This window comes from Pseudopipra pipra, chromosome 5 (assembly GCF_036250125.1).
Source record: "Pseudopipra pipra isolate bDixPip1 chromosome 5, bDixPip1.hap1, whole genome shotgun sequence".
NCBI classification, from domain to species: Eukaryota; Metazoa; Chordata; class Aves; order Passeriformes; family Pipridae; genus Pseudopipra; species Pseudopipra pipra.
The window spans coordinates 58,570,472-58,594,764 of NC_087553.1; the positions used below are offsets into that span (position 1 = coordinate 58,570,472).

At 36.3% G+C, this 24,293-nt stretch overlaps 1 protein-coding gene across 16 annotated transcripts in view; it reads right to left on the reverse strand.

The window, feature by feature from the left end:
- The window catches only part of TAFA5 (TAFA chemokine like family member 5), a 504,297-nt gene that overhangs the window by 142,625 nt on the left and 337,379 nt on the right, over window positions 1–24,293 (reverse strand). For 3 of the 16 annotated variants that reach the window (XR_010430898.1, XR_010430897.1, XR_010430900.1), the window contains one exon: window positions 23,428–23,547. The exons of the other annotated variants lie outside the window; for them this stretch is intronic. The gene's annotated coding sequence lies outside the window, so the exon portion shown is untranslated. The remainder of the gene's footprint in view (window positions 1–23,427; window positions 23,548–24,293) is intronic. 16 annotated transcript variants of the gene reach the window in all.

Sequence of the window (24,293 nt, forward strand, 5' to 3'; positions counted from 1 at the left end):
CTCTTTTATACCTAGGTTGCTAGAACAGGATATCAGCAGCTTTTTGCTAGTGCATATAATTGAAAGGCTGCTACTTAAAACAGGCACCATTAAAAATCTGAATTTGCCAGCAGTTACAGCTAAATTCTATGCCTAGAATAGAAAAGCAATTATGGTATGCTGCTGTATTTGGAAGTGTTGACAAGTCTTAACCTTTAATGGTGACTCCTATTTATAATAAGAAACATACACATTGAGGATCTTTCTTTAGTCTATGTATAACCACCATAAAAAAACAGTGTAAGTAGGTAAGGTGGAATGAAACATTTTATCGTGATTTAGGCTTCAAACAATAAATTCCATTACATTTCAAAGGTCATTTCAAAATTTTTAAAATTTTGATGGTTCTATAATTTCAGAAATTAGTCTAGAGTCACATCTTTTTGGTTTTGCTTTATGAAAGTACTCCCAATGTTAGACATGAAGTACTTAATACCACTCTTCAGCTTTAAAATGAACACCATTAACAATTCCTGACTATACATTACTCAAAGGGGATCAAAATCCATTGACTTTGCATTCTAATTTTGCCAGAATGCAATCTTGCTGCCTCAGGTGAAATAAAAATAAATTCTCAGTACTGCAAAGAATATGAGTGTTCAACTGTACAGATGTGTCCTAATGGCAATTCATACAGTGCAGCATGTTAAGCACACTTACTGCCTGACATCTTGTGCATTTGTTAAAACAGGAATATATCTGTCATTTCTGAGGTAGACTCAAAAGATTAGGAGGGTAAAATTATTAAGTGTCGTACCTTTTGTTACTGAAAAAGGTCTTGGATTTGAAGGGACCAGTGAGCTGACTACATTCCTGCATTGTTGCACATAAGCTGGATTTGCACTAACAATACAGTACTGATTATACCTTAAAGCAAGATTTACTTTGCTGTAGAAGATCATCCCTCTTTATTTACTGAGCTAAGCACTTCACGTGCATTGCCTTGTCTAGCATGAAATAAAAGGGCTTGTATTTAAAAAGGCGGCTGATGAATGAAGAGTTACATAGGTCTTCAATTATTTCAATTATTTACCATTTATGCACTTAAAATAATTGTAAAAAATACAGTTTTATGGAGAATTGATAGTAATGTTATACAATTACTGTAAGTAGCCTTTGGAAATGTAATGACAAAGTTCTTTATTCCTGTGTTATCCCAAATTGGAGTATGGATGAATATCAGTTTGGTCAATCACATTTAGGGGGGTGTTTCATCCTAAAAAATTAAGGTCTCTTGGTTTTTTCAATACTCAAAATACTCAAAACTTGTATTTTTATCTAAATAAGGAATGCCATTCATAGAATCATATAATCTTTGTTAATCCAAGGAATACAAAACATTCTTCAAAAGCCACAAAAAAATCCTTGCAAATGAAAGGTAAAAATATTATCTTTATTCCGATTGCTAAAAATGAGAAAACTAACTTGATGCAGTAACAGAGTGTAAGGTCACTGGAGATTGACCCATTAGTATAATACAGGGGTTTTAAAAGCAGCAGTCTCTCTGGTATGAGAATACTAACCTATTACTTCAATGATGTGTTATTAAGTAAAAATAATGGTATTTCTTTTACTTTGCCAATACTAGGTTTGTATTTTAAATTCAGTTAAGGAGAAATAGCTAAGCTAAGACAGAAAATTTTTCAGAATTCAGAAGTGTCTCCACATTGGCCTGAACAGACCTCATTCCATTCCCTTTTCAATGTAACTTCTGTTCTAGGAATTTAAGATACTGTGGAGTCACCAAGCTGGCACACAGAAATCCCAATACCAGCACAGCTCTGGAGCTTGGGTACCTTTAAAAATGACACAAATAATAAGAAAGAGAATCCAGGCTCATTCATTTGATTTAGTAGATGAAACCAGGAACAGATTCCATTTTTACGTAGCCCTCATTCAGGCCAGTTCCCAAGGACAGTAGCATGAATTAAGACAAGACCTCACATTTGGTTTAGTAGGATTTGTAATGATGTGTGCCATGGTCTGAGATGTCTGTCTCTTTGAAGAATATCAATCTTTCTACATCCTTTTGAATGACCATATTTCTCTTTAGTACTACATGTTTATAAATCTGTAGTAACATTCTAAATGTTACTCACTCTGCAAGAAAGAGGAGAAATGTACAATGTACTTTGTACTTAACCAATGGCAAGAGTGGTTGTTATTCTGGATATTTTGGGTCATGGAACAGAATGATGAGTTTAAGTTTCATGAGTCATCTTGTGTAAAAATCCCACAGAGCAGTTCTATGCACATAAGTAGATAGAAATAACAGTAACAATGTTTGTGAGTCTGTCCTATGTTGGCATAAATATGAAAGTCTACATAGACAGGCAGACCTTTCAAATGTCACAATTTGATGGCAAATGCTTTTCGTAGGGTGAGAGAAATATTTCCTCCTGTTCATCCTTCTTCGTAAAAGTAAGACTGATCCCCATTAAATGTTGAGCCCCATTGACAAGGTCTTTCAATTCCTTTTATCTTAACTTCAAGTTGAATATTTCACACAGTCTAACTTTTGATTTGGTAGATTAACTTATGTCTTTTATTGTCTTTCTCATAGGCATGGGTAGCTACCTAAAGATAAAGACTTTCCCATAATAAAGTCAGGATGGACAGGCATAGATCTGCCAAGATTCCTATGCAGCCCTCAAGAATTTTGCACAGGATTTTCCCTACTGCTACTGCAACATTTTAAGCATGTAAAAAATATGTCTTGTGGACTGATGCTCTGAATTTTTCTATCCCTTTCCCCCCCCAAAAAAATAAAAAGACAGTATGTGATAAGTTGTAAAATTACACTGAAGTCATGAGACATTCCAACAGCAAAACTAAACCTTAACTACATTACCAATTTTAATGTAGAGTTATACAAATCTGTCCTTTATATTAAAAATAAGAAAATCTAAACTTAGGATTTTAGTAAGGAATACCACTTGTAGGACTAGACTCTTACTTGTAATACAAAGCTTTTATACAAATTGATGACACCTAAAAACCTCATGGAGAAAATACTAGCAGTCCACACCCAATCATAATTGTTCTCTCACATTCCGAGTTACTAAAAGTCACAACATGATTTTTAATTTTACAAAGGAAAAATTTTCTCTCACCAGCTTCTAAAAAGCAGAAGACACGATAATTTTAAATTAACTGTGTTTCTACCCAGCTTTTTGTTAAATCAGAAGATCATAAAAAAAGATAAACTACACATGAACATTCGTTACATAACATTCACATTTTCTCCATGCATGCAAAGAAATTCCTCATCCAATCAAAATGCTGATAACCTTCAGTTTGGAAATTGAGTTTATTTGAAAGACATCTAATTTTTATAAAGTGATAAAGATTAAAAAAAAAAGAAGCTTATTAAAACTAGTTAGTTGACTGCCCAAAAAATTACACTTATAAATGAAGCACTTTCATTGACTGTGTTTCTGGAAACCTTAACTTTTCTTCTCCTGCACATAGGTCACTTCTTGGCCTATCATTTTTAACCTACAAGTAACTCACAACACAATGCACATCCCACGACACTTCTGGTAAAATATACAGTAACACAAATAGTGTGACCAGGTAAATGAGCAGGTCTGATCCCTGCTACAGAACAATTGTGATTGGTCAATATATTGTGAGTAGGCAAAGCAAGAAAAAAAAATAGAAAACAGTATGGCCAAAAAGAAGATTATATCTACATGGATAAAGAATGGATGGTTTTGATACAGGATCTTATACTAGACTCTGGGCTAAAATAACTATGCAAAGTGCTGTCGGGACTGTGACTGGGCTCAACATAACTTTCCTGTAAGAGACTTATCTAAAATGCACATAAAGGGAGGACCTTCACTACTGAGTCAGTAGAGCACTGCAGTCCAAGACACAGCTAATTTTGGAACAGTCTGTTCCGTTTTGCTAAAACTGTCATCTAGAAGATCTCTGATTAAATGAAGAGGTTTCAGAAGATACTAGAGAAAATAATTAAAGGAACGAAAACAGACCTTCTGTGCAATTCAGAGTCCAACTTACCTGATCAAAGGAAAAGATTAATGGGGAAGAAGCGACTTAGTCACAGCCTATAAAGATCTATACAGATTTTTATCATGCATTTTCCCATCCAGCAAACAAAGGAATAATAAGATGCTACGATTACCAGTTGATGATAGACAAGTCTGCCCCTGGAGTGTAGTTAAATCTTCTAACCAAAGACTTTTAGAGGCATTTATGTAGTTTTACTTTCAAGTCTCCCCACTTGATGATTTAGAATAATGCTTTATAGAGCATTGTTTAATAACATGATTCTCTTTTCCAAACTAATAATCTACAGAACAACTTAACTGATAATTAGTTCTTCTAATATTAGAGGGTAAATTAATTCAGTGAACGATACAGAGAAAATACAAGGCTAACTCACCAATAACATAAGTGAAAAAAATTAACATCATAAACCTCTATTTCATGAACAGATCTGTGATTTAAACACATTTTTGCAAAATCTCCTAAATGAAGATTCATTTCTTTTCAGTTAAAAAGTATGTTTCTTTATTCAGGAGTCCACAGTTCTTTAAAAAAATAGCATCCATTGTAATTTTATCATTTGGGAAGGTAATATGTTGAGCTAAAATCTTGTCTATTCAGGTTTTATTTTTGTAGGATGTGGACTACAGATAATTTGAACAAGAAAATCTATCTTTTGACAACCACTCATTTGCTTTTAAACTCCTGTGCACTCACTGTCTGCAATCATGCTCTAAAGCACCATAATTAAAACATGGAGTGCTGGATATATTTAACAGGTTCAATTCTGTTTGCTGGTTAAAGATTAAGAGACCAAAAGATGGAGTCTATTAACAATACTGTATGAAGAAAGAGAAATCACTGCAGACTGAAGTAAGTCCCACTGGGGGCCTAACAAGCACCTGCCATTTTCATGCAGTGAGAGATCAATCAGTCTCTATATGCAGCAAGACGACTTGCCAAAAGCTGAACCACAAGGGGGAGAGAAGAAAAATGATCAATTCCCCAAATTCTGTGCTCTGCAGTAATAAAACGTTGTGTTCTAAACACTTGCACTGTCTTTGCAATTGTGATATCTTGGTCAAGTTCAAAATGTGCAGTGAAACCTCGGTATCCAAAACGTATCAGAAAATGAATTCTCTCTGTTGTTACTGTGTAAATTTAGTCACATTACAAGAAAAATAAGTTTTGGGGTTTTCATACAGACAGTTGTGGAGTACAAAAACCCAGGTTTTTGTTCTCATGTACAAGACTGCAGTTTAAATTTTCCAAAATTGGACTCAAGTGCTTATTTGATTTCTGGTTGCCCTGGAGGACTGAGTTGGCCAACAGAATACTAAAATATTCTAAATACATATCGAACACAACAGTGACAACCGGAAATAAAATTAAAAAAATAAAATTGGAATTTGTCTATTTGTCAGAAAGTGTTATTAACACTCCTATAAGTTCACTTGTTATCAAGCAGAATAGCCAAAAAAATCACAGAACATTGCACACAATTCTAGGTCATACCAAAATGCCAGGCTCTTACCAGCTTGGGTTGGTGCCAGGTCACATGGATACAATTGTATGTTAAGGTAAGAAAAACCAACCTCAATTTGCAAAGATCAGAAACCACGAATGAAATCTCTAGACATTATTATTCTTTCCTAGGTAATCAAGTACTCAAATATATCTTAAAAGGTGACATGATCAAACAAAATTGTCTGGAATTCTAGAGAAAGCACTGAGACCATGCACTTATACGATTAGCCTGGATTTTTTAGTATTTTCATGTTATCTCTCAAGTGTTCTTAAGGGCACTTTTCCACAATATGAAGTGTGATTTTTCATTTCCTGTTATACAGAAGACAGCTGTGGAGCAGTGGTACAGTAGTAAATAATACAGGATGGGAATCTGTTTGGTATACAGAAAAAAAAAAACAAACAAAGAGGCTTATTAGAGGTATTTATTTGCATTTTCCCTTCACTATTGTTCTGAAGAATGATGGTTATAATAAAAACCCTCAATTAAAAATGTCCAAACCTGTCTTTCGATGTAACAAGAGAAGTCCAAACTGGCAAAAATGAAAAATAAAGAGGACCGCCAAAAATGCAAAAATAGTATATTATTCTTCATTATTTGATTAGAAAAATACTTCTGTTTGAAACAAAAGAGTGCAAACAAATGATCTGAGAAAACTGTTTATCATTTAGTGGAGAAATTGTTTCAGAAGTGTTCATCCTTGCACCAATATAACTTTTGAAATATTATTAAGGTCGTGGTCTGCAGAGGTTATCTGCTGGGTAAATGACTGTAGTCCTAGCTCAAGAGAGATCCAAAGGTGGCTATAACTGTTACATCAAACTTGTAGAAGAAAAAACAAGACTTTTTCAGACAGGATTTGAAATAGCTTGCTCAGTTCTGCCAGTTCCTGCTTTAGTCTATTCTAGTCTATTAGGTTTCAGCAAATCTGTCTCCCTGTTAGTTTTGCTTCTCAAACACTCTTGTTGATATACTTAATTTTAATACCACACCTTCAGTTATAGAAATACAACGTGACAGTGGGCGGATTGTGCTGCTCTCTGGGGTCTGCACCACAAATCCTATTTTCACCTAATGCCCCGATCAAGTTCCATACATTAACACTCAGTAAATTAATTTGTACTGTAAAAAAAACCAACCAAACAAATCCCTAATCAATTACAGTTATGTAGACAATCTTTAAGAAAATAAATAAAACAAGCACCTGATAAAGATTAAAAATAAAGCAAAGAAACAAAAATACCAAAAAACAATAACAAACCTCCCCCTTCCCTCCAACAGAACAGCACATATGAGGAGGTAAACTGAAAATAATTTTTTTCACACAAAAAAAATTGAAATTTAAACTGTTCTGCAATGTATAATATACTTGCCAATTAAATAGGGAGAAAGATATTATTTCTTTTTGGCTTTCAAATATCACAAAAAATATAGTCTGTACTTCTATGTGAGAGCTAAGTACAAAAATGAACAATGCTGCAGTCTTTGGTGATTGCTTCTTCTTTAAAAAACACGTCTAGTACGACATAAACAACTTAGCGAGTTCAGTGTATGAATTGCATGTCACTTGGGTTTACTGTGATACAGTGCCTACAGAAGAGATTCAAAGGTAAAGCCATGAAATAATACTCAGAATACAAAACAAATTACTTCTCTTTCTAGGAATCACTAGGATCATATTCATAGAAGACCAAACTAAATCATGCCTACAATATTTAGAAACCTTATTCCAAGACATCATATAATAGACAGCTTTACTTAGTCCTGAAAGCACTTGCACTCTCTACCCAGTTCTCAGTTTGACCTAAACTTTCCCTGTGATTTTATATTAAATATCAACATGAGTGCATTGATACTGATACACAGGAAAGTATGTGCTCTGGGGAGAATGCTGTCTTTATTCTGCCTAAGCTTCTCTATGATCTACTGTGCCTAAACTAAATTCCACTTAACTCCCCAGAAAACTGCAAAAATTTTTATGGTCAGTCACAATCTGAAAAGCAATGGAAAATGTAGTGTTTAACTCTTAGGAAGCAACCTAATGGCTACCATCCATATTCCTTTCAATACAAGCTATAAAACAGGTTTACAGCCTGAACCAACCATACTGAAAAGTTTCCAAGAGCTCAGCTTAGAATTTTGAATAAAAAATTGTAAATATTAATTCTCAGGTATTTTTAAAGAATGTCAATGCAATTTTCCTGCATCATCAGGAAGCATACTGGCCAGTTTATGCTGAAAGGAACTTCGGTTATCATTGTAGAAAAAATATTTTAAAGTATTACTTTGCTAAACAAATTAGAAGGACTCCTTTGAGTATTCATAATACATATTTACTAACTATTTTAGTTAAAACCCATATCCCTCTACTTAACTTGAAACCTATATTTCAATCTGTCTTATGATTTGTCAAGGTTCCTGTATCATATGAACATACATTTTTGAAAAACGAATATAAATCAAATATGCTAGAATAAACACTTATTAGAACATTTTGGAACATCATTACCATACCCAATTTACATGGCACAAATCTGCTAACATCTACAGTGATATACAATCCCGCAACATCTTTCATATCATGAAGATGAAAACAGCCTTTTTTTTTTCTTCTTTTGCTACAATAAATACAACACCGTATTTCTCCTATTTTGCATTTAACAAGAAGCCAATGAGTGTCATTATGTCATATTAGCATAGAACATGAAAAGGGAGAAGATGGAAATAAGATGCTGAGCAGTTCAAGTAATCTGTTAGCCCAGGACCTAGAACAAGAAATTACCTCCATCAGACAGTAATTCATTGTTCTGGGAGGCTCCAAGATAAATAACCTAGACGACAGCATCACTTCCCTTGGCACTTTTCATATTTCTTCATTTCCAGCATCAAAACTGAATAGTGAAATTTTAAACAAGGAACAATCTATTAAAGCTCATTAAAAACATCCCCTTACATATATTGACATGAAGAAGGTTTTGAAACCACTGATGTTGACTATTTGTGACCCACATTAAATCCCCTTTTACTTAGATGGTCATTGTTTGTTTATTTTTTAACTGGGAAAATACTTTTTTGAATCTTAACAAGAAAATAAAAATCTGCCAAAAATTTACATTTATTCTGAGGGTTGTAAACTGTTGAAGTTATATGCACAATGTGCTTGCACAAAGGTGCAATAAGTATCATCCATTCAGAGCCTACAAATGAAAGCCCAGACTAAGATGCAACTGCCAGATTTTTGCTTCAGTTGAACTGGTTTACCCAATGTCCATTTGCATTATTAAATTAAATACTAAAGTCTTTATTCATCCTGAAAAGGCAACTGTAGTCTTCCCCTACTGAGAGTGGAGTGTACAACTTATCCAACAGATTTGTGATTGAAATTATAGTATGTCCATCTGAAACTTTTTAAAACAGACAATTAAGCTCCACTTCAGGTCTGTAGAAGTACATCCAACAAAATGCTAAGTCTTTAAAAACCATTCTCCTCTGAAAAGTCCTACAGACAAATAACTGTTGACAAGCTCTTTAATTTGCAGTTCTTTAGTTTCACAGACCCACAGTGGCAGCAACCCATCACCCACAAGGTATTTTACCTCTTTGCTCTTTTCCCTTGTCCACATCCTTTGCCCCAGGCATTCCTCTGCTTCACAAAGAGCTAAGGAAATTCTTGTTTGCATTTCAGAAAACCTGAATGCAAAAAAGTTATGATTTGCAAGCTTCCAAACCCAGCAAATCCACTGCACCAAATACGAGCACTCAGATTCAGGAATATGAAACCAAATTGCTAAGATCTTCAGCTCCTAACCTTTGCAAACTAGTTGGACCAAGCCACTCTCCCTTGGGCCACTGTAGCTGTCAGCATTGCAGTGGCAATGAGTGGATGGGGTGTCGAGCAGATACTGATTGTTCTGTTTGTTGCACTGTCTGCCCACCTTCCTCTTCCACAGCGGAAACCATCACAGTAGCATCTCTGTCCCAGCCATGTGTATACTCCACACCCTATGAGGTGTGGGATCCCACACCCTATCCCACATACTTTCCAGGTGAAGAACTATTATTACACATTATGATTACCTACAAAGTAAATATCTAATCCTCAGATCACTCTGAAAAACAGCTTATTATTGTCCAAAAATAAGGTGGGTTTTTTTACCACTTATCTTTTGTAACTCAGGGCTTTCTGTTTTTTAAAATTGTGTTTCAGATACATCACCTACTTTTCCAAGGACAAAAATGAAATGTATACCAAAAATAATTTTAATGTGAGTGTATCATTCCTCCCTAAATTAATGGAAGACCTAGTCCTAGGCTCATAAAATTCTTGCTTATTTGCTTTTATTACCATGTATTACCAATGACATATAAGATACACTCTTCTTTCCTATTTTAATAAGCACTTTTACTAAGAAGATGGTAATGATGAATCCTTTATTCTGAATTACTTTGAATTTTTTACATCCAAAAATGTTATCAGCAGTACAATCTCCATTGCTAACAGTCGACCACTCTGCACCACTAAGCAAGAGAAAGACAGCTTCACTTAGAGCAAATAAAGTAGCAAAAATACCTCTTTTTTATGACAGGAACTATAGCTGCTGGACTTCTCATATTGGTTATGTATTTCTCATGCTTTCTGCATTCTTTGTGTTCATCCTAATTTGAGAGGAAATGATTCCATAGGACTCTAAAAGACAAATCATTCCTCCTAGAAAGATAAAATTGCTCCTGTGATCAAGTCAAGTAATTCAGCTTGCTCGAGCTCTGGGGGAGGCAGAGCACTGGAAGAGCAGCAGCCCCTTAGATCACTGGGTCACTGGGTCACTGTTATCCCTGTATGAAAATCTAACTCAAATGACCCAAGTGAATGGCCACTCACTGTAGATGAAAACACTCTGATTAACCCTTATGAGGGCTGTGCTATGCTCAGAGGACTCAGGAGTATTCATGAGATTTCTGATATTTAAGATGCAGTTTGTGATAAAGCAGCAAGGGGAATCTACAGCAAGACCTTAACTGAAGCAACATTAGATGTCTGTCTGGGGCACCAATCATCTCATGTGAGACCTGCCTGAGAGCTGGAAGATGATACTGCAGGGTTTACAGCAGCAGCAAGACAATCTAAGATTTTGCAGGAAACTTTCACAAAAAACGTTTACAGAAAATTTTTAAAAGTTTACATATATATAGTTATTAATGTCTTTTGTATTAATGTATTAATACTTCTTTCCCTTTCCAAATCCTTGGTTCATTTCCTACTCCTGTCAACTACACCTCTAGGGGTCAGGTGCAGAAAAATATATAATTTCATAGTGGCAATTGTAAGAGCTATGGAAAGATTTCTGGATTTAAGAGGCACAGTTGGACCAAAATATTCTACTGAAACATGTACTATCAACACTACAAAACCAGAAATAAGTCCTAAGAATAATCTTTACTGTAGTTATCTTTTCTTTCATCTTTTTCTCTTTATTGTGTCCTAATGGAATACCATTTTTAAAGGATATTGTTCCAGAATTGATAGTACAAAAAGATAGTATCAGAGAATTAAGAAATACAACCTATTAGTTTCTTTGTGCACTGATATTATGCCCCTTAAGAATAACTCACTTAGAAATAACTTGTGAGCAATATTATCTCTATCTTATGGGCTTTTACAGAACTCAGTTTTATTTTTATGGTTGTTCATTTACCGAAAAGGTTAAAGATTTTCTAAAGTGTTTCATTATTCATCAACAACAGACCTTTTCACATACTCTAGGAACGTAAATATGCCCCCCCAAACACCTGCAATTTAATTGCTGCCACTGTATACTAGCACTGAAAACCCTAGATTTTTCTTACATTATACAGTAGAGTTATTATAAAAGAGTGCAGCATGATGAAACATACATACTTAGTGCTGGTCAACAGAATATTACTGAACCAAGCTCAATAAATTCTGATTTTCTGTGTTTAGCAAGACTCAGAAAACACCATCACCATCAGCAAATAATGTAAGAGAATGGAATTTCATTTCTGCTCTCATGGAAAAGGAAAAAATTCACACTGCTGAGGAGGTCATGCAAAGTACATGATCACTTCTGCTTCACTTGATGGCTTCTCTGGAAGCACTGTCCACACATAACAGCCAAGTCTTCTAGGACTGGATCACTGTATAGGCCAGACCCAGCTGTGAGGAGCAGAGGCTGGATAACCCTGAGCCTCACAGGTGCCCTCATGCACAAAAATATATAGTTATAGACAAAGATCTGTATTAGCCTGGAGAAAAGAAGGCTCAGGGGAGACCTTATCATTCTGTGCAACTACCTGAAAGCAGATTGTAGCCAGGTGGGGGTCAGTCTCTTTTTCCAAGTCATAGGATAAGAGGAAATGGCCTCAGGTTGCCACTGACAGGGCAGGGAGGGTGTGTGTGTTAGACTGAATACTAAGTAAAATTTCTTCACCAAAAATGTCAAGCACTGGAACAGGCTGCCTGGGGAAAATGTGGAGTTACTAGACCTGAAGGCATTTAAAAGATATTTAAATGTGGCACTTGGGGATATGGTTTAGTGGTTGACTTGGCAGTATTAGGTAAATGGTTGGACTCAATGATCTTAAAGGTCTGTTCCAACCAAAATGATTCTATGAGTGTATCATTGCTGTCATAATAATTGTTTACCCTTGCATTTATAAGTAGGCACAAAACTATCCCTGAAAAGTAAATCTCATCTTATGAGAAGCTTTATTTGGAAACATTCTCGTGTCTGAATATGAATTAGTGGACTATTGAAATAATGTACAGAGAATTCAATGCAATTTTATTAATGCAACATGCTGACAACTGAGAACTTGTACCAAGAATTCATACTTGATGCTGTAGTCAATACAGTACAGTATGTCTTCAGTCTTGATGATGCTAGCAAAAATTTCACAACCTGTACAAGATTTGTGAGTACAGCTTGACTGGATCAAGGTCTCATTAAAAGCAAAACAAAACAAAACAAGCAAACAAGTTAAAACAAAAAGAAGAAGGAAAAAAAAAACATAAAAAATAGAAGGAATTACTGAATTATTTATAGAACTCTTGGGAGTTTTATTATATCTTTCCAGTGCATCATTTTGTCAGCAAAGCTGCAACAACTTCAGGCTTAAAAACATATGATATGTACAAAATCAATCAATAAAAATCAGTCTGAAAACATCAACAATAATACGTTAACCTTATTACTTAAGACTCCTAACCTGGTTTCTGATAGTGAGGTTTATTAGTCCCTTCTCAAACTATTAGCTTTTCAGTCTGTGAACCACAGAATCATAGACTGTTAAGGAATGGACCTTAAAGATCATCTTTGCCAACCCCCCCTTGCCATGGGCAGGGACACCTCCTATGAGACCAGATTGCTTAAGGCCTTATCCAACCTGGCTTTGAACACTACCAGGGTTGGAGCATCCACAACCTCCCTGGGCAACCTGTTCCAGTGTCTAACCACTGTCATAGTAAAAAAGTTCTTCCTGAAATCTAACCTAAATTTCTCCTCTTTAAATTTGTACCTATTACTCCTTGTCCTATCACTACAGTTCCTGATGAAGAATCCCACTCCAGCTTCCCAATAGGCCCCTTCACATACTGGAAGGTTGTTATGTCTCCATGCAACCTTCTCTTCTCCAGGCTGAACAGCCACAACTTTCTCAGCCTGTCTTCATAGGGCAGGTGCTCCAGTCCCCTTGTCAACTTTGTGGCCCTTCTCTGGACTTGCCCCACGTCCTTCTTATGCTGGGGACATCAGAACTGTATGCAGCACTCCAGGCAGGGTCTCACAAGAGCAGAGCAGAGCAGGAGAATCACCTCCTTCAACCTGCTGGCCACACTCCTTCTGATGCAGCCCAGCATTTCATTGGCTTTCTGGTCTGCAAGCGCACACTGCCGGCTCATGTCCAGCTCATGTTGAGTTTTTCATCAACCATCACCCCTAAGTCTTTCTCCACAGGGCTGCTCTCAATTACTTTGCTGCCCGACCTGTAGGTGTGTCTGGGATTGCTGTGACCCAGATGTTGAACCTTGCACTTCACTTTGTTGACCTTCATGAACTTGGCATTGGCCCACCTCTCAAACCTGTCAAGGTACCTCTGGATGACATCCCTTCCCTCCAACTGCACCCACAGCTTGGTGCCATCAGCAAATGAGCTCAGGGTGCCCTCGATCTCACTGTCTGTGTCACCGACAAAGACGTTGAACAGTGTTGGCACCAGTACCGACCCCTGAGGGATGCCACTTGTCACTGGTCTCCACGTGGGCAATGAGCCATTGACCTCAACTGTCTGCATGCAGCCCTCCAGCCAGTCCTTTATCCACTGAGTGGTCCATCCATCAAATCCTTGTCTCTCCAATTTGGAGACAAGGATGTTGTGTGGGACAGTGACAAACGCTTTGCAGAAGTCCAGGTAGACGATGTAGGTTGCTCTGCCCCTGTCCACCAACGCTGTATCCCCATCATAGAAGGTCACCAAATTTTCAGGCATGATTTCCCCATTGTAAAGCCATGTTGGCTGATCCCAATCACCTCTTTGTTTTCCATGTGCCTTTGCATAGTTTCCAGAAGAATCTGCTCCATAATCTTGCTTGCCCAGAACTGAGACTGAAGTGGTCTGCAGTTTCCCAGGTCTTTCACTTCCCCTTTTTAAACACAGGGGTTATATTTCCCTTTTTCCAGTCATTGGGGACTTCCACACTTGATTGCCATGTTTGACTCCCACAATTTTTCAAAAATGATAGACAGGGACTTAGCCATTATGTCTGCCAGCTCCCTCAGGACTCGTGGATGAATCTCATCCAGTTCCTCCCATGTACTTGTCCACATTCAGGTTCCTTAGATGGTCTCAGACCTGATCCTCTCCTACAGTGGGCTTGGAGTCTTCATTCTCTGAGTCCCTGTATTTGGCTTTCTTGACTTCAGTGGCATGGCTGGAGCACTTCCCATTGAAAACTGAGGCACAGAAGTTGTTGAGAACTTCAGCCTTCTGTTTGTCCAAGGTAGCCAGGTCTCCCGTTTCCTTCCGGAGAGGGCCAACACTATCCTTAGTCTTTACCTTGCTTGCAACATATTTATAGAAGCCCTTCCAATTATTCTTGATATCCCTAGCCTGCAAATGAGTGTGGCTTTGTGTCTTTTTTTTTCTCTGTTTTATTCAGGTTATTTGATTTTGGATAAGTTTTACAACACTGTAATGAAGATTTCCTTCAAAAGTCATATAAATCCTGCTGTGCAGACATTTTACTTTTTACAACCTACTTACAACACTCTTCTAAGCAATTTTTATGCAATATTCAGTTTCATGGCAGAATTCTTTGTATGAATACAGACATTTATATGGCAGATGTTTTGTGCGTGTCTATTTTTTGTTTTCCTTTCAAAAATTGTGTTATGTCTATGCAAATTCCCTACACTTCAATAATTTTAAGAGCTGACAAATATGCTCAGTACTGTATCTTCCAATATGAATAACACTCAAATATAGACTGCTTTGTCAGCAACATCTGCAACACTTTGGGAGATGCTCCAAAATTTGTTTCATTTTAAAGTTCATTAATTTGACACATTAAAATATAAATACATTATAAAATCATGCATTTCTAGCTTTCATTAAAATGTTTATATTGCAGAGAATGTGATTTTATCAGTTCCCTTTATTTCTTTCAAGTCACCATTAAAAAAGACAACCATTCTTTTATTAACGTTAAGAGTTTTACTGCAGATGTTGAATCAAAAACAAATAAAAGCTTGGCACAAAGAACACAGTAAGAGGACGTTTTGGCCTAGTTCTATTTTGATGTTCCTAAATGAAAGCTAAAATATTACTTCTAGGGGATAGAATGGGAGTGGATTTCTGTATTACTAAGTATATATATTGCTCTCATTCAGATGACAACCCATCAGAACAGTGTGGCTACTTCAGCAATGCAGGTAGAGACATTTTCACACTCCCTTGAGCAGAACACCTGCATAGTATGCTACCAGAGAACTCTTGGTTTGACCAGCTAATACAATTTTAAACATCTGCCAGTGGTCTTATATTTTTTTACCATTTATTAAGACAGACAAAGAGATTATTGATGAAACACAGCCATTTGAAAAAGCATTTATATTGTAATTAGAGGACCTACTATCATTATTATATAAACAAATTAATTCTTCAGTTATACAATTGATTTCAGTAGAGTTAGTTACATCAAGAATGAGAAGAAAGCAGCAGTTCATAAAGGAAAAACAAAGATGAAAGGCATGATATTTAATGTAACAAAGCCTACTGAAAATCAGATGATTCCCATACCTAAGAAGTACAAGTATGCACTTATTGAAATGAAGGCAAAAGCAATGCTGCTCTCCACATCAAATTGTTTTCTGGAATGAGAGCCAGAGGGGATGATTTGCTTTAAAAACAAAGACATAAAACCTGACTATAAAGTAGGTATCAAACTTAAATATTTGGAATCTTCCTCCCTCAAATGCATTTTGTATCACTGAACACACTTATAGCTGTGCTATACAGGCAAATCTGATCCTCTGGATTGCCTGCAACAGCCAAGATATCCACAGCCTCTGTTCAGATTCCCTAATGGCTCCAAGGTCTTCTTTTTTCACAAAAAAGCACCTTACTATGAAAATATTTCAGAAGTCAGCAAAAAAATCTGCAATGATCACTTGGCAAGTAACTTGAAAAGATAAGGCAATCCACCTAAAATCTTAGGTCAGGCGATGAACATTCTAAACCTTCCAAAACCAATCTTTTAATTTGCATGTCTTTTAGAATTTATATTTATTAGGTATTTCTGAAGTTAGTATGAAACTAAAAATTTTTATTGGCAATGCAAACTTAGAGGTGTGTATTCTGAGGAGATGGACATCTATCTTTCTAAACCAAGGCCTTTCTATTATTCTCCAGATTTAGGTAGACAAGAATATTAAGTTTGGCTATCTGATCAGGAGGAATTAGGAAAGACGTGTCTGTACCTCAGCCAAGGATGATGACAACAGGGCCATGCATAGCTTGTATATCAGTCTAGTAGTTAGACCAATCACCTAGGATGCATCTAGACCTATTTATGGCAAGTGAGATTGAATCTCCAGTTCCTGCATTCCAGGAAAATGCCATGATTACAGGAAAATATCTCAAATCAGAATATTTTTTTCACTCCTCTTTCAAAAATTAAACCACTGAGCAGCAAATCTTGAAGTCCTGTGGAGAACTGACAAGATAATTTGCCCAAGTCCAGTAACTGACACTCATCAGGGAACCAAATAGAGGATACAGAGCACTCTCCATGAAACATATATGCATTTTTATATTGACATTGGATAAAAAACATTCTGAAGACATTTAATTGTCTTTTGGAGATACTTAACCTGTCTACAAAACCACTAAAGACAGAAATTTCAATGTCCTGCTGGAGGTTCAGATATACCCACTCCTCTGACTGGATAGTACAGCTGGGCACATTTGCTCAGGTCCTTGCTCAGACACTTAGGGTGTGCCCAGTTGTGCATTCATTCAAAATTTGCAATTCTTAGAAAGAAATTTCATCATATAATTTATGTCCTAGTCCAAGTCCCAGGTGTGTCAAATCTCATAGACAAGTGAAAACTCTCATAATTGGCTTGTACCTGATCTTTCTCATGCTGGATTTGTGTGTCAAACATACAGAGGACGTTACAGCAGGATGTTCACTCTCCATTCAAAGCATCACTGCACACCTCTCAGCTGCAGTAATCCCTATACCTTAGGTAGTACCATCACTAACTTAGACTGCTAAATGTACCTTCAGTTGTATGACTCATTTCACATGAAAGGCAAGAATTTACCTCAGAAGTCTGCAAAATACTATCCTTCATTAAAATCTATCAGTGATTAGGCATAATAAACATGACAAATCAACCTCACCCCATCTAGCCTTAAGTGTTTTTCAGATGGGTGACAAATCACCTACAAGGGCTATTGAGGGAGAAAGGATTCAGAAGGTTACCTCTACTGTTATAAGAATTAAGTATCAGTCCTCCCATAACCCTGACAACTTTTTCTTTCGGTTTACATATTTGACACTGCCACACCACAGATTGTATAACTATTTTGTGGCTAGAACAATTCTAAAAATTGTTCTGTAAGGGAAAAATCACTCTCAAAAGAGATTCTCAGGACATTATGGAGAAAAAGGAAAAGAGGTAGGAATAAAAAGAAAAAGAACAAAAGAGAAAAGAATATTTTTTAAAAAGTAAATATATTAGAGAGGCTACCTTTAAAATCCCTGCTCCAGAGAAGCACAACATTCTCCACACTTCAGGATATGGACTTTCAAACATCTTATCCCTTTCATGAAGGGGTACACCAGTATATGTCATATGAGGGATGTATTTAATGCAATTGTCTTTACTTCAGAGGCAACCTTCAGAATTCTTTAGTAAGTGCAAATGGGGAAGAATAGCAGTGCTGTCTGAAAAAAAACTAACTAGGTATCCAGCAGCAGTTGTGATGGCACAAAAGGCATTGGAACTATGTAATAAAGGCAGACGGAACCCACAGATATTGGCCGAGAAAAATTTAAACTGCTCTGTATCTCTGTATCCTTGTTATTCTGAGTTGATCTGCAGAATCACAATCAGAAGTTGATGTGGCCGAAAGACAACCTGGGAAAAAGTGGTGCCTGTTTGACATCCCAGACATTTCCACAAGCAGTTAGGGTCTGACCAAAATAGAGGTCAGACATATACTGCCAGAGTGGGTTGGGAGAATAGGTCTGGAGTAGTTTGGATTTAGATTGGTTTAGGCTACCATGAAGCTGCACAGTCAGTTGAAAGAAAAGGTCTTATTCTATATTTTGCTGACTGATTTTACTGTCCCACCCTTGCCTGGCTTTATTTGGATTAAGGAGCAGTCAGTTTTGTTCACTTCCAAACTCCTGTCTCTGCCATGTAATGAGATTGCTAAGGTCTAATGAAAAGCAGGAATAGCCCCAGCTTTGGGCTATCCCTTTCCCACGACTCCGTAAACTGAGTTGTCTTTCTGCATACCCCACCATGCTCATATGCAAGTGAACAAAAGGAGTAGCTGAGAACAAAGCATCACAGGCAGGAGTTCACTGGATCAAAAAACTGGCAACCTCATCCTTTAGGTCTGCCACCAAGGTAAAGAAACTTATGTGCAGACATAATACTACTGAGTATTGCTATTCCAAATGGTTACTGAAAATATAGCAGGGGAACACTGGAAAACAGAAATGTCTGTTATGTGTCTACCTTTCACAGATTTTCAATAACACTTAAGAGCTTAACATCTTTTATCCTTTTGAAACCATTCTTAATAAAATAACATTAGACCTTTCTCAAGTCTGTCACTTCCTGGGCCACCTCGACCTAGATCAATACACTCCTGTTAAGTGTTATTATGCACTGTTCACAGGTCCTCCATCAGCATCTTGTTGAAATGACAGTTTTCAATGTGACATGCCTTTCTGAATTAATTTTCGAGTATGGTTTCAAGAAATAATGTGTCAAATGTATTATAAAAATCCCTGAACTATAACCTTTTTCATTTTCTTTATTCATTGCCTGTTTTGTTCAGTCCAAGAATTCTAGCAGAAATCTTTGGGGATATTCTTAAAAATGGAAATGTTCCAAAATGGATATACATGTGCAACAACTTCATCTTCTAACACTTGTGGCACGAACACTTTCATTGTGTGAAACTGGTGTGCAACAACTTCAGCATTTTTAAATTCTCGATGTTGATCCAACATACCAGCTCCCAGCCTTCATAATTTTACACTACATGCCCAGAAAATACACGATATAAACTATATACTCAAGTTCTCTGTTGCCTTTTCCAGCTTTCTTCCCTGTTTGCATTTCAAATCTATTTTTCTTCCACATTTACAATGTATCCTGCAGTTCCCTTTAGTTCAACTACTTGGCATACAGCATCTATTGAATCACTTCTTACAAACAGTGTGTTGTGCTACTTACAGCACAAAATTGCACAAGTTATCTTCATGTTTGTTTCCTCCGATAGACTCTTTCCAGTCACTTCTTAAATGAAAATTGATTTTCTCATATTCATTCAAGAAATCAGAACCTTCAGACAATATCAATCTATAATGAAACATATATGGTAGGAGTGGGCAGCGCTGTATCAAATTGTCTGGTTTAGAAGATGAGGAATGAGATTTAGTTGCTTAACACCACTAATGAAATAGCATTTTCTGCATGTCACTCAGCTGTCGCCCCACAAAGGCACTGGTCTACAGGTTCTATGTCACGTATCCTCACCCTATGATAAATGCCTTCAATACCCTTAAGTATCTGAATGCACTAAAATGATAAGCTGAGGAAACTAAATCGGATTTAGAATGTCTATTTGTTATGCTAAGAATTGTCAAACAAAAAAAGACCAAATATTACCACTACTAATATAAACTTGGTTTATCTGTTCCCTTTTGTCCATCTCAGTACTAATTCTTGAGATGCTTATTTCTTAGACCAGTTATGATGCTATTTCAGTATTTGGAAAGGTTTACCTAAATGTGAATGGTGACTAAAGTGCTAAGCAATAATACCGAAATCTATTATATGCCTCTTCACTCTTTGATGGGCCTGCTATTTTGCCATGCAGATAACTGAATCTGTGAACTGTGTCCTGATACTTCCATTTTTAAAATGTAGGTTCTTTTCTTGGTTTTGAGTATATTGATGAGAATTTTACCCCATAAAACCCCATAATTTTTACTGGTATACTGGAAAATTATAGAATTTGTAAAGAATTTCAAATTCAACTTTTTTTTTTTTTTTTTTTTAATTAGGACCAACTTAACAATTTAGGCATTCCTTAAAATGCAGCTTTTAAAGTCTTGGGTACACTTGAACGTTCTTAGATGTCCATAATTTATTGGGTAGGTTTGCACTATGACATAGTGGTCAGCGAACTCACCAAGTTGCACATGTGGTTTTATTTACATTTCAGAATTCTACTTTCAAAGCATAGAAAAAAATAAAAACAACCTATGAATTTTTTGCTTGGCTTTTTTACTGAAAAGAGAATTGGTTCCACAAAACCATGAAATAGATGATTGGAAACTCAATATTATTGCCTTGGGTAGAATCAGCTTTTGTTACTTACTGAAAATGACAGTTCAGACCTCAAGACAGATCAGAATGTAGCTCATTTTACAATGAACTAACTGGTTTTAAATATAGATTAATCCATATCATAAAGAAAAACTATAGTTCCTAAGCATTAAACAGAAACCAGTTTTTCTCACTGAATCTGAAACTTCCCTGTCCTTAAGTAAGCATTGTAAGATTGGACTGAACGCTAGAAGCAAATTCCAAACATGAAATAAGAAAAAGGAATCCTGAAAGAAATTATATACCTGTAAAGATTATCTATCTGAAAAGTGATTTTAATTATTTGCACAGGAATTGTAATATCTTTAAAATAGCCCATGCAGAAATAGGTATTCATATTTTCTGTAACTTTGTAAAGACAAATAAAAATGGAGATATTATAAGTCCCCATTATAACTGGAAAATACACGTTCTGAAAGTGAAGAAAAACTCCTATATCCCCTATTTTTTTCAAAGGAATCATTTGAGAAGGTAACAAATTATGATTTCAACTTACCCTGCCATTTTACTGTACATTATTCTTGGAGTAAATTGTGATCTTTTCAGGTAGTGTGAATCACTGAACATTAGTAGAGCCAGTATTCAGTATTCAGGACAGAGGAAGGCACCTTATATCTTTAAGGTAGTTCTTCAAGTATCTGACAGCTCCTTTCAACATAAAGTCTACAAAAGTCGCAAAACCTTTGCTAGTATTTTGGCTTAGGACTTGAAGATCAGTTATTTGAACAAAGAAGTGCATTTTGATAAGGATGATGAAAAATAGAATGTGCAGATTTCAATACATTTGTATGACAAAGAAGTGCACAGCTTACAAAATAGGAATAGCATGGTGCCTTCATGAGGGGCTTCAGCATCATGAGAATTTTATTTTAATTTAGTTTCCCCAGTGCATGAAGTCCCTAAAATATGGGGCCATGAAGACCATCCCACCACTCTGCTTGTAAATTGTCTCAAGCTACTGTTTTTTTCTAACACAGGATTTAGAAACTTAACTTTTAACCTCTCTGAGACTTAAGACATCCAATTTCCATACTAACTTGCTTGGAAATTAATGGAAAGCAATCTAGTTTTAGTATTGCAATCATGACCCATTTGTAAATTATGATACCTTTTGTGAACAATGAGTAGTGGAAACTGTTCAAAGCATAAAAATCTCTTGTAAGCCATGAAAATAAACAACAAGTTGAATTTAGGCCTTGGGGTACAGATCTATAGAGTGCACACTGAAGCACATGGCTATGATATGGTAAGAACTTGCATTTTGTCTCATAATCAAAGCTATTTCTGCTGAGAAGAACATCAAATTAATGACAAAATATTAGAAGGCTCAGCTAAACCACTGGACAATGACTAGGACTGATCCTGTAGATATGCAGTTACACTAGAATGAGATGTTAATTATAAGTAACCTAGTTTGGGTAGTTCACATGTACAGTCATAAATCGAAATATCATGACTTCTTTGATCTTAACATATCTGCCAAAGACATTCTGCAGAAGGTGTTCATGTTCTACCCTTTCTTGACTTGTATAGAATACATAAACGTTTTAACATTTGAAAGGTATTTCAGGCTAGCTTCCAGTTATGTGGTATGGCCTCGGAAAATTTTATTCAAATATCAATTTCAGAACCACACTACTGAGACCTGAGTTAGTTTTAAAGGACTTTGTGATGCATGATGCTTAGTGAAGCAATAGTCTCAGAGCTCATGAAACTCTAACTGGCTGACAGCAGGAGTTAAGAATAGAGATGATTCTTAGTGACAATAAGAAATTAAGAGTAAGTATGTCTGAGGATGACCTGAAAGAGTTAATGATCCATTTCACCACATAAGCGCATTTGTGAGAGCCCTTTCTGCTGCTGCTAAGATCTCTCGCAAGGCAGTGCAGGCATGCCATCACAAAAAGAGACACACAAAAAAAGAGAAGACATAGGCACTCACAATCACAAATGTTCATGGGCTTTAAGCAAAGATGGTCCCATAGTTTAAATATAGCCAAAGATTCTGATTCCCCAACAGTTGGCCATGAATAATGGAAAATTCAGGATCATAATTGCCTGCTTGTTTTTAAAAGCCATTCTTTGGATTAGGATGAGGAGATACACCAGCCTCCTGAAAAGTAGCCTCTGTAGTCTTGGTCTGTATCTAGTGTTGCTGTTACAGTTAGGACAGTGAAGGAACTTAGTAGATGAACTGCTGACAAGTGGATTTATTGTATCTATTTCATGAATTGACCACTTCTAACAAAGGGGAAGAGGGAAACTTAATTGGCATGGCATGCATGCATTATTCCACTGCTCTATTTTGGTGCTGCCTGAAAGCTTATTTTGGTAGGTATTGTATCCCAGAAGGACACAGAACTAGAACTGGCAGGATATCAAAATATCAGCTTAATCAAACAAAATCAGCTGACCTGTGGAGATGTGAAATGCACATTTAGAAACACTCAGAGCTGAAATGCAGGTGAAGCTAAGTACAGGAATGCCAGAGTTATGTGAATACCTAACAACAACATGAATATCACCAGTAAGGACATTTATAAATAACAGTGGCTTTTTTTAAAGTTACTCTGAATTTCAAAACCTCTAAAATGTTAAGTCAGGACTCCCAAATTCTCTAAAGTATGGAACTAAGAATTGTTAATCTAATTTTTAATGCTGGGGAAACTGAGGCAGAGAGGTTCAGTGACTTACCCAAGGCCACAGAGGGAGTCACTGTCAGAGCCGGGATTAGAGCTCAGGAGTTTCTGGCTCCCAGTCCCAAGCTCAGACCAGTAGACCATGGCCTCAGGACATTTCCAGCTGGTCTTCAGTCTAAAAAAAAGTAAATTCTCAAGTATGTTACAAATATGTAACATATATATGTATATATTTATCTTTTTACCTTGAATGTAATGTTATGAATGAGAACACATTGCTCATAAGTCAGTGATGAGAAGCAAACCAGTATATTTTATCTATTTTATCATACATATGTGTACGATAAAGCTTTGCAGAAAAATCTTGATTTAGATTGCAGCCAATACAAATAGGTATTGTATTTTTCAGGGTAAGGAACAAATTTCCTTTCCAACCCAGCCAGCATGTCATTTATATTAATGGTAGGGAATGCTAAGTTGCTCTGTGTGTAAGTAAACTCTATTAAGAAAGTCAGGTCCCTTGGTGAAGCTAGATCCTTAGTAAATTTTACCAGCTAAGCACTGAGCTCCATGTCAGAGTAATTACACCTTTTATCCACCGTGAGCTCTCTCTTAGCTTCTCCACATTTCTTAATTTCCCACTTCAGCTAATTTAGCAGTAAAATCACAAAGGTTTAAAAGGTTAGCTACCGAGAAACTGGCGCATGAATGTTCTGTTAAGCTCCATGCATTGAAATCACATTATGTAGACGAAGGAATTAATTAAGTAACAATTAGGTAGTGATGGATCATTGGCAACATATACACACTTTGGTGCTAAAAATTAATCTCCCCTGTAAAACCAATACATTGTGTATCTTCTCATCTATACACTAGCAAGTTTTATACTTGAAATATAAAATAGACAGGCCTTTCAGCAAC